The sequence below is a fragment of the Panulirus ornatus genome, chromosome 19 (assembly GCF_036320965.1).
Source record: "Panulirus ornatus isolate Po-2019 chromosome 19, ASM3632096v1, whole genome shotgun sequence".
NCBI classification, from domain to species: domain Eukaryota; kingdom Metazoa; phylum Arthropoda; class Malacostraca; order Decapoda; family Palinuridae; genus Panulirus; species Panulirus ornatus.
Genome location: NC_092242.1, coordinates 67,579,572 through 67,591,601, shown reverse-complemented (window position 1 = coordinate 67,591,601; position 12,030 = coordinate 67,579,572). Strand labels below are relative to the sequence as shown.

General features: G+C 46.2%; 1 protein-coding gene across 5 annotated transcripts in view; it reads left to right on the top strand.

Moving 5' to 3' along the window:
* Positions 1-12,030, top strand: part of LOC139755656 (teneurin-m-like) — a 606,211-nt gene that overhangs the window by 509,460 nt on the left and 84,721 nt on the right. The window lies entirely within an intron of this gene.

Genomic DNA, 12,030 nt, shown 5'->3' with positions numbered 1-12,030 from the left:
CACTGTCAAGCGTCCGAAGAGAGAGAGAGAGAGAGAGAGAGAGAGAGAGAGAGAGAGAGAGAGAGAGATATGGCATTAGAGTGGGTTGTCCAAGTCCCACGCTACTTCTGTATTTGATCTTCCCAGGTCCCAGACTACCTCTTTATCTCCCCAGGTCCCAGACTACCTCTTTATCTCCCCAGGTCCCACATTACCTTTGTACTTAGTGGTCTCCAAGATCCACATTGCCTCAAAATAGATCTCTCCAGGTCCCACACTACCTCTGTTGCTCCCCAGGTTCCGTAAAACAATCTCCCATCCTTCCATCTACCCATCCCCTCTCCCAGATCTATGCAGAGACCTCCCCTCCTCCCATAGACCTATATAGGCCTCACACCCCCACAGTCTCCACCTCTCATATAAACCCCAGTCTGAAACCTCTCCCAGCAGATGCCACCAAGGCTTCCTCACCCATATGAGTCGTACCTGACTCTATTCCCTCCTCTTCCTCCCCCTCCTCTTCTTCCCCTAACTCCTCTTCCTCCGTCTGGCGACGCTACCACTCCCTCCGTGTCCACCACACCCTCTCACGTCACAATAAAAGGAGTAGTAATCATCGTCCAGGTGGAAAACTTCGTCTCTCCGGAGGAGAACGGAGAAAATTAACTTGGTGACATTTGCCCCTCGGGAAGAATGTGAATTGTCGACGTTATAAGGAGGTGGATGATGCGTGCGCCAGGCGCCTCGCCCGCGCTCGACACCTGCTCGCCAATTTTCTGTTCGAGTCGTTGTTTGCTGATGATATTTTGATATCATTATACTGTATTTGACCATGTATAACATATTCGCAATACCTGTGAACTCCGCGTGACCCAAAATTAATGAAATTCGTGTGACAATATATATATATATATATATATATATATATATATATATATATATATATATATATATATATATATATATATATATATAAGAGATAGAAAAGTGTTACATTGCGAGTGATAAGGCACCTTTGCCAAGGCTGTGTATGTATCAGTCGGGGTACAGTCTCGTCAGAGCACTTTTTTTCACTGGAAAGGAGTCTCTGTTACCCTGCTACCATATGTAGTTCTGCAGGGGACTTTTAAGGAAGGTCCTGGGCATAACGGCCAAGACTCTTTCGCAGAAACTGATCCTTGGGCTAATTGCAGAGAGAGAGAGCGAGAGAGAGAGAGGTGTTACCGGACTGCGAGTACGACAATACCTTCGATGACGCCCTACCTCAGTTGTGTTGGACGGGGTGCTTGTTCTTACCCTCTCTGCGGCAGTGTGCCTCCTCGGGTTGTTCAGGTCATTTTGTGAACTATATAACCAGTCCATCGTTCTGTTCGCCGTGAGCACGACGATACGGACATCGAACACGGGACGGAACGATCTTAAGGATGTAATGGCGTGACCTTTGACCTGAAACCTCGAAGCATTCACCCCATTTACACCCGATGGGTACTCAAGGATCGTACCTTCGTGGTCAGAGGGTAATGATAATGGCTTTTGCCGTAACTGTCATATTGCGTTGAGTTAGAGAGATAAACTAACTCTAGCCAGGCAACATTGATCCCCTTATCTGTCACATAGTCTTGTATACTTCACCGATCTTCACGGTACTTTAGACCACGATTTGTCATTGCTGTTTTGTGTGTCCTTTACCTGTGTTGTTGCCTGTCAGTCTACGAGAACAATGGTGCTTCATCGACAGATTTTTCTCGCCAGGAAGTTTGTCTAATATGCCGTTATAATGCTGTCAAGATTTTTTTTCTTGAGTCATAGTATGTCACTTTGAAAGTGTAAAGATCCTTTTCTTTTGTGCTGTGTGTCCGTCTACTGTCCTGCATATGTCCAGAAAACATATTTCTTTTGCCAGCAGCTAATGTGCGACTTAAGAAGTAAGCTGCGTGTGTTTGTGGCTATGGCTTTCGATAAAATGAAATGATCGGATGATTTAGAAATCATATGCCTAAATGCAATGTATTTCTGTGTAACACCCTTGGCGTTCCAAATAGATTCGTTTTATCTATAATTCTTTTCTACACATAGACTCCATCTCTAGTTTCCTCAACTACCCGTAACTTCACGAGCAATTAAGCATCCATTCACCCCGACTGTCGTCATTAATTGCTCATTGTCTGCCTGTGGTTGATAGCCCTACTTACCACTAATTACATAAGCTTCACCATCACCTGTAACTCCCCCCCCACCCCACCCAAGTAATTATACCTCTCCCTTGCAAATAATTCCCTCCGTAATCACTTTCCTCACCGTTGATTATTCTCATTGTTGTAATGTCGTCTTGAGAAATTATCGCGTTTGGCAATTAGTGTGACAGTGAGTCGTTTGGTGCCGCTATTTTCCACCTCCTGTGGTCAAGTCAATAATGAGAGAGAGAGAGAGAGAGAGAGAGAGAGAGAGAGAGAGAGAGAGAGAGAGAGAGAGAGAGAGAGAGAGAGTCACACATGCAGCCAGCTGGTCGAAGTATTTCGTACACTACCTAGCGCCATTATAGCCAAATTATTCTTTTAAGTGCTGTCATAACTAGTTTCTAGCTTCGTCCCAGCCATGGTGATCGTCTACTTGTATTAGCGGCGTCACAATCCAGTGGTAGCGGTGATTGGTGTCATAACGACCATGTTAGCAGCGTCACACAGTCCGCTGGAATTGCTACATTGTTGGCGTCACCACCACCTGATAGTAGTAGTGTGTATCATGGCTACTTTGTGAGCGCCATCGCAGTCAGGTAGTATGGGTTAATAGCGATTTAGCGCCGTCACAATCAGTTCATAATTCGTAAAGTCATACAGTCGTGTCTACCACTGGTATAACCAGTGTCTACCGCTGGTATAACCAGAGAAGTAACTCTGCCACAACTCAGGTGGCGCCAAAACTCAGGTGGCCTCACAACTCAGGTGGCCTCACAACTCAGGTGGCCTCACAACTCAGGTGGCGTCACAACTCAGGTGGCCTCACAACTCAGGTGGCGCCACAACTCAGGTGGCCTCACAACTCAGGTGGCGCCACAACTCAGGTGGCCTCACAACTCAGGTGGCCTCACAACTCAGGTGGCGCCACAACTCAGGTGGCTTTGGCCGTGACGCGGCTACTTTTTCCGCTCCTATGTAGGAGTGGCTCTTGATAATAGTCATGAAAGTGGATATTGAACATCGCCATAACCATATGATCAAGGTAAATGTGGACGTAACAAGGTGTTTGATGTCCTCGTGTAATTACGAGTCAGGGTAATTAGGTACCCTAACAGTTAATTACTGCGGTGGTAACAAGCGGAGATTCTTTATTTGGAGAATCAGGAATCAGATCTGTAAAGTTAATTTTCACTCTCCTAATTTTCTTCTTGCTCTCGAGAATATTGATTTATATTTACCCCATCTGTATTTTCGAGAGTGTGTGTGTGTGTGTTTGTGGTCAGTATGTTTGCTGGACCGTATTTACACTGCCACTCTGCCATATAGAGTTATTGATGCGTTCAAGTACGGCTCCTCGAACGGACACCAGCCTTCCTAGAGCTTCCTTGTGAGTGAATGTCTTCAAACTCCCTTCGTCCCAAAGCGGTTCTCTCTCTCTCTCTCTCTCTCTCTCTCTCTCTCTCTCTCTCTCTCTCTCTCTCTCTCTCTCTCTCTCTCTCTCTCTCTCTACGAGTGCCCTGCATATTCAGACAAAATTAATGAGATGTTTCAGAAATGTGGAGTGAGTGAAGATGATTTATGTGGGAAAATATTTCTCTGTCGACGTGGTCGCTCTCCTCCAAGTTATGTGCATTTGTAATCAAGTCATCTGAATAGCGATGGGTGACCTTTATATTCTTCCTCCTTCCGGGGAGGAACGCGACTAAACCGTTGCGAAAGGTCTATTCTTTTTTTTTTTTTGCAACACCATGAGAAAAGATTAGGTTACGGTGCGTTAGATGGTTAGGTTAAGATACGTTGCGTTAGGTGGTTAGGTTAGGATAGGTTAGGGTATATGCCGAAAGATAGAATAGATTGGATGATTGTTACTACGTTAGGCTCGGTGAAGTAAGCGTTAGGTTAGGATACTTTATGCTAGAGGGTTCGATTAGGCTTGGTTAAGTGCTGGAGTTAGGGTAGATTGGGTGTTTATTCGTACGTTAGGGTAGGTGCTATGAGCGATGGGGTTAGGCTAGGAGGGATGCGTTACGTTGCGTATTTTGATATGGTCTGGTTACATTCCGAAGTTAGTGTAAGTTAGATTATTTTTATTCGTAGTTTAGGGTAGATGCTTCTACCTTTAGAGTAGGGGTAGATATTCCTCGGGTTAGATGTTGGGAGGTTGGGAATGACGCTGGGTGATCGTGTGCATTAAGCCATCTCTGTTGACGAAGCCAAATGCCTTTTCACCACCGTCAAGTGCGGGCTACGCTAAGTGAATCACGCTTCATGTCTTTTGGTCATTAAGAAACTTTTATGGCTCTAATCTTGGCATTTGAAGACTTCGTTTTTTTCTTTTATTTGAAAAGAATATTAAAGACAAAAATTTAGAAACAGGCTTTGGTGAGTTATTACGTAATCTTAAAAACTAGAGCAGTATAATTCCATTTGCCTTTGAATCTGAATATTAAAAGGCTTTTAAGCCTTTCTTAAACGTAAGCCTTTTCTTGCCATTTCTTTAGACTTTTTTCACCAGGATGTGCTTACTGAGCCCTCACTTTTGTGTAATCATTAATTTTGTTTATACTTTTTCGTTCTGTATGAGAAGGGAGTTCTGCACTCGTAGGGCCTAATCCCTTAAACTTTCTCTACTATCTTACAACATTTTAAACTACTTAAAATGTTCTCTACTTTCTCAGTTTCGCCCTTCAGTTTTTTATTCCATTCATCTTTTCGTTGTGTGTGTGTGTGTGTGTGTGTGTGTGTGTGTGTGCATGTGTGTGTGTGTGTGTGTGTGTGCATGTGTGTGTGTGTGTGTGTGTGTGTGTGTGTAAAGAATGAAAATATGTTTTCAAGTTTTTTCACCAGACGTGGAGTCACAGGTCTGCGGCCCCTAGGATGGGATTTTACTGCCTGGTTAGAGGGACCTCCCCAGTGGCATGTCGTCAGTAGCAGGGGTGAGGGTAGGATCCTGCCTTGTAGTGTGGAGTAAAACCTTTTTTTTTTTTTTCCCCATTTCACGATTCGCTCTTTCTATATAGTCGTAGTAGACGGGGTCGGCGGCCACAGTTCAACCTTAGTATCATTCCGTCTCGAGAACAGCCCTCTACCCCTTCAGAAGTCTAGATTGTGGTACTTCTAGATTACGACCTCTGCACTGTAGCTGTTTGTAAGGATCTTAGAAAAAAAAATACGTGTCTGATTTATGTTATCGGTGTATCTGTTTCTCGTGACTGACAGTGTTGGGATGATGTTAAGGTTGATATCATCGTGTGTTGTCCTTAAGTGACGAGTGGACTGAAAAGATACCAACTTAAACTGAAGGAAAGAACGTTAAGTTCATTCTCCTGAAGAAGACGTCGTCGAAATTCATTGAGATTAGTATACATTCTTACCTCTTGCTTTCAGTAATTGGGGACATGATTCTTCTGCAGCGTACGACCATAGAGGCTAGACCTGGATAGAACATGAGCTGGGTACCGATGTGGAGGTGAATTTGTAACTGTATGGTGCAAATGGTACGAAAAGTTGGACAAATGTGTTGGGAGAGCGTGATGGAGGACCTAGAGAAGCTGCGAGAGTGTGATATAGAGAGTAGAGAAGTTGCGAGCGTGTTTGTGGTGAAGGATATAAAAGAGAGGCGAGTGTGTGTATGTGTGTGTGTGTGTGTGTGTGTGTGTGTGTGTGTGTGTGTGTGTGTGTAAAAGTGTGATTGAGGACGTTGACGAGAGTGAGTTGAAAGTGTGATGAACTACTTCGAGAAGCTGCGAGTGTGTGGTGTGAGAGAGTGGTATATCGGGTAGAGAAGTTGCAAGTTACAAGTGTATGGTACAGGATAGAAAGGAGAGGTGGATGTGTTGTGACAGTGTGATGGCAGGACGTAGAGAAGCTCGACGAGTGGGTTTGTCAGGGCATTACAGGTAACGAGGATGGGACAGTTGAGAATGTACCAGCGGTGCATGAGTGTAGCAAACAGATTTATACGTCGCAGTGGAGACCCCTTCTAAGTGGCAGAACGCCAGATGTGTCTGGAAAAAAGTTCACTGTAGAAACCACGAGACATATACCAAATAGGAGAGAAATATAGACCCGATTCAAGCAAGTATGACGTTCTTTCCAAAGGCGATCGAAATAAGTAACAGGCTTTAAGAAAGGGATGCAGTTCCTCAGCAAAGAGATACAATCCTGTCATAAAGAATAAGAAAAGAGATTAACCTTAGATTCAAAATCAGAAACCAGAAAAGCATAGAGCAGTTGTTGGTGAGGTAGGTAATATAATGATACTCACATCAGAGGCTTCTATAGAGGCCCGTTAAGTAAAGAGAGAGGGCCTCTGGTCAAGTCACAGCTTACCGGTTAAGACTATGATCAGGTATTTTTGTGTAGAACACAGACGTGAGCCGACATGACTTACGTACTCAATGTCCCGTTTAAATCCCTAGTTTGCTCAGACATTTTTATGCCGTATAGAAGCAACAGACTTGGTAGACTTTGCTGAACAACGGTGGTAAAAGACAGACGTGTCATCAGTACAGTGTAACCAAATGGGGTCAGCAGCTGTTCAGAGAGTTCTATGTTGTGGACAACTAAGTGCGCGAAAAGTTTAAGAATGCAAAAGGAGAAATATGCGCCAGGAGTATATCCTGTTAGCTAGGCCTCAGTGGACGCGTTGGACTGCAGTGCTGCGGCATCTAATAGCCTGACTGATCATGGGAACAACAAATGTCCGAGAGAGAAAGGTAACTCAGAGGAACACTTGAGAAGATGGGAGAGTGTAGCTGAGAGAAAGAGACACGGAAGATGAGAGAGTGAAGCTGAGAGAGAGATGGGAGGGTGAATGTGAGGTGGAGAACGGCGAGAGGGATGAGTGCGTTGTGAGTGTGGTAGAAGATATAAAGTACGTGAGTGTGCTGAGGGTTTTAGGAGGTGAATATGTGATGTAGGAGTTGAATAATGAACATTAGAGGGCTGGCCGATCAGTAGTGTAGAGAGAGAGGACGGTAGAAGCAGAGTGCGGTGGAGACTCGTACCCCCCCAAACAAAAAAGAAAAAATGGGTGAGTGTGGTGGACACGAAGGGAAATATTTCTGAGTGGTGTGAGATTATAATGGATCCGTGAAGTGTAGACGAATGGGATTGCATGGAACTCTGACGTGGAGAGGAGAGGGTGTGAATGAATATGGTCTGCGAAGGACGAGAGAGGAGGAGGAGGAAGATGGGAAGATTGGGGGGAAGGGGAAAGAGGAGGTGGAGGTGTGGGAATGTGTCCAGGAAAGATGTGAGAGCCGCGGTGTGTGTGTGTGTGTGTGTGTGTGTGTGTGTGTGTGTGTGTGTGTGTGTGTGTGTGTGATGTGTTGCTCCCCTCGGCCGGATGACAGAGGAGTAATGGCGGCGTGAATGTGGTAGCTAAAAGCAGTTGGTGGTGTGTGGTTCGTCGCCTCACCACCACCGCGCCGTAAGGACTGCATCAGTATTCATAAAACACACTCCCTCTTGTTTGCTCTGTACAGTCTCTCCCCCTTCTCCCTCCACCTCCACCCCCTCCCCAGTCCCCTCTCACACAGGGATTTTGTTTATACCTGTAATGGAGGGGGATTAGTTTTCTTGACGAAATTTGCATAGCTTGATCCTGGTTAATCGCCAGTGTGGATTGCCGTGGTTATTTTATTAGGGGCCGGGGGGGCAGGATTGCGCATCATAAATGACTTTAGGAACATTTTTATCTCACTTATGGAGACCGGATTTTTGTTTTAATTGGATTTATACCTGACTTTAGGGAGAGTTTCACAAGAGATAATGTGACAAGAGATGCTTACTTCATGGTTGATCATTACTCTCAATTATATTCTTAATGTCGGGTAGTTATCACCGTCTTTCGTGTCACGAATTTTACCCACATCCGAATTAGCGTAACGGAGTTATGTGGCTCATCTGCCTTTAAAGACTGACATTGTCTTCATGGTAAGAATGTTTGAAGTGGAACTGAATATGGTTAGTTGACTCCAGTGATTGTGTCTTGTGCCTTGAGTGGTGAGGTTTGCCCGCGAAGACAAAGGTCGGTTGTAGGAGCGTATGTCTATCTGTCTCATTGCCACAACTCAGGAGCGTATGTCTATCTGTCTCAGTGCCACAACTCATTATTTTAGTCTTTTAACCGTTTCAAGCATCTTTCAGGGATTACAGGGGTGAGTGTTGAGGTGAACAGGGAGAAAGATGAATTACGGAATGAGTTAGGAGGTAGGCTTCGAGGCATCGTGTCACATTAGCCAAAAGGATTCACACATGCGTCCGTTGTCTACATACGTCGACCAATAACAGATGCCGTAACAGCGTTGATCGATTTTCATCATGAGGGGAAATTGTGTCATAGATTCGTATTTGACTTGGATCTTCACCTGACGAATGGTACATAGCATTGTATGTGTGCTAACGATATAACCAGCTAGTTTACGACACGGTTTACGACACCCGTGAGTATGGTGGTGTGACCTAATTAACTAACCTAACTATAACTAACTCATTAGGGTAAGGTCGTTAGGCCAGGCCATCATTTTCGTGGGTCGTACTGTCGCACTTTGAGAGTCGTACCGTCGCCCTCAAGATTCGTACCGACGTGCTCAAGGTTTGTCGTACCGTCGTGGTGGTGGTTTGTACCGTCGCGCTCAAGGTTCGTACCGTCATGCTCAAGGTTAGTCGTACCGTCGCGCTCAAGGTTCGTACCGTCATGCTCAAGGTTCGTCGTACCGTCGCGCTCAAGGTTCGTACCGTCATGCTCAAGGTTCGTCGTACCGTCGCGCTCAAGGTTCGTACCGTCATGCTCAAGGTTCGTCGTACCGTCGTGGTGGTGGTTTGTACCGTCGCGCACAAGACTCGTACTTTCGCGCTCAAGAGGTGAGTGAATAAATGTTCCCAGTGTTGTGCACTACGCAGGGTGCTGCTGGAATCCCAGTTACTCTCATATTTTCGGTTTCCTTCATGAAAAATAGATTTTGTGTTGTGAGATTGTGGTAGCGCCATATGTCAGCCACAAGATACTGCTGGCACCAGCAGAAACTGTGGCCCCCCTGTGCCGCACTAACTTCACCCCCCACCACACAACCCCACCTAACCCCAGGAGCAGCCGCGCCACCCAGCTGTTGCCTACACTCCAGTGTAGCTTGTGTGTATGTGTTTACGTGTGTATTTGTGCCTGTTTGTCTGTCTGTCTGTCTGTTTGTGTGTAATTACCTATGTGTACTGGACGGGTAGGGAGCTTTACATTCGTGGGGCCCCATCTTTTGAATATTTCTGCAGTCATACAGCTTTTTACATTTCTGTGCGATGTCTGCATTTACCGTGCGCGTGTGTGTGTGTGTGTGATATATCTGTGTTTGCTTGTATGACTGCGTTTGCACCTAGTGTACTTGTGTTTTTGTGGCGTGTGCGTGTGTCCTAGTGTTTGCTTGCACGGTGGTTGATATGCATGACAATATATGCTTGTGCATATTTGTGTACGTGTGTTGATACGTGGAACAGATGGGCTTTGTTGCATGTGTGAGAATACATGATTTGAGCTCCGTTATGCTGAAGTGAAGCAGAAAGAAGGATAAAAAAAACCCACAGTGCAATAGTTTCTGTAAATGTATTTCTTTGCCGCAGTATGTGAACAACTGCGCCTTAAGGATACAAACCATTGACTGTTGAAGTACATTACACAGGTGAAGTTTTCGTAATACGTGGGATTTTTTTTTTTTCGTAATACGTCAGATGATATCCTCAAGGGCCGCACGCAGACCATTACGTAAGCTGAAGACCTTTCTCCCCCCCCCCCCCCGCCTCTGTTACGTCTCTACATTCACCCACCCCTCTCCCTTCCTCCCTCCCTCCCGCCTCACCAGACGAGCTGGAGGCTCCTTGTTCTATGTGCGGAATGAAGAGGTAATGCCATTCTCTCTCTCTCTCTCTCTCTCTCTCTCTCTCTCTCTCTCTCTCTCTCTCTCTCTCTCTCTCCCCTGAAGCGGGCAACCTAGCCTTAGCCGGCCGAGCCTTCTGGGAATCGGCACACGTGACCCTCCCTGCCACAGACAGCCAGCGTCTGCATGCTGTTATCCCGCCCTTGACTCCCGCCCTCAGCAGCAGCAGCAGCAGGTGTGTCTAACACCCGCACAGCGGCCTTTGGTGCGCCTGTCGTGGGCAGACGAGTGGCGGGTGGGGGTGGGGGAAGGGGGAGACGAGTGTGTGTGTGTGTGTGTGTGTGTGGGTGTGTGTGTGTGTGTTTGTGTGTGTGTGTGTGTGTGTGTGTGTGTGTGTGGTGGATAGATGTGGAGGTCCTCGTCCCGAACCACAGAAGCCAGGCCCGCCTCCACAATATTCATCCCCTTTTGTCTCCCTAGACCCCTCCTCCTCCTCCTCCTCCTCGCTCATAACACATCACACGTTTCGCTAAAGTTTCATCCGTTTCCGAGCGTATCACTCACCCCCGTCGTCATTTAGCCATTTTGGTCGTCTGGTAACCGTCCCGCTCTGGCCATTAACCAATTGTACTTTTATCCTCCCCCTCCCCCCTCCCTCCCCCCGTGTGTAATATTGTCTCATTTGAAATAATGCAGCGGCGGCGGTGGCGGTGGTCGGGAATACATATTTGGCTCTGACGAACGAACGATCCGCATACAGACGACCCCGTGATCACCCAACTCGAAGTGGGAACATGAGGGTGGTCGTAGGAACGGCACGGGAACAGAGGACGAAGACTTCGTGACCACTCCCAGTAACAGCAATCACCACGATTGTGCCGACCCTCAACACTGCCATCACACACACACACACACTCACACACACACACACACACACACACACACACACACACACTCCGCTGGCATTCAATAAACCGTTCTTTCTTCTTTCTTCTTTCTTCATTACTCAAACGCAGTCCACAGTTCAACCAGCTGTTCATCCGCCCCTTGGGGCTGGTCGGTAGAGTTGGTACCTGTCTAAGGCTGGTGTGTGTGTGTGTGTGCATACATACATCGGAGAAAAGACATGGTACGTAGTATATATGTCCGTCTCTGTGAGTGTGTGCTTGCATTTACGGTCGAAGACGTGAAGGCAAAACATGAATAACTCAGCCACCCTTATATTGTGATGGAACGCGACAATCATGATCATCAAAGCGTAAGTAGTGCGCATGCGTACCTTGCGGTCGACCCACTCACTCCATTCGTAGCTGCCGGCACTTCGTCTTCATCATTTATTGGTTCATTACTAATCGGTTTATATTTTTATGATTGTGCAGAAGCGGTTGTGATGAGTAAAGAAGCCAGAGAGGGTCAGTGTGAGAGAGAGAGAGAGAGAGAGAGAGAGAGAGAGAGAGAGAGAGAGAGAGGTTCTAAGAACTCCTCAGGGTTGTTGGCCGTGCACGTAGCTGCGGAGGGAGTGAGGGATGAATCCTTAAGCTTTGGACATTATTTTCTGTTTCATTTATATTTTATGCGAGAAGATTATAACAGCCACATAAGAGACTGTCTTAACTAACCCACATAAAGTCTCAGGAAAATGGTGACGCTGTAGTTGTCTAAATAATGAATGCGGAGCATTTCTGGACTTGTTCTTCTGAGGGAACACCAGCGCTGGCGAACCTAGGGTCTTTGGGACGACAAGATATAATAGCCCCATCCACCTCGCACGCCTATTTTCCTTCTAAAACATGGACTGAAGTTTCATTGAAAGTGAAAATCAAAGATTGAAATTATAGAATCAATCCTGTTACAACTGCAGTTGATGGAGTTTTGTGACATAAATGTGAAGATCAGAACTGGACGATGGAAGTGGAGCTTTAAAATATGGCGGGCGGCCATACTCCGTGTTTACAGTGAATGTAGGTGTGTGTGTGTCATGGCGGCAAGGTAAACAAACGTCT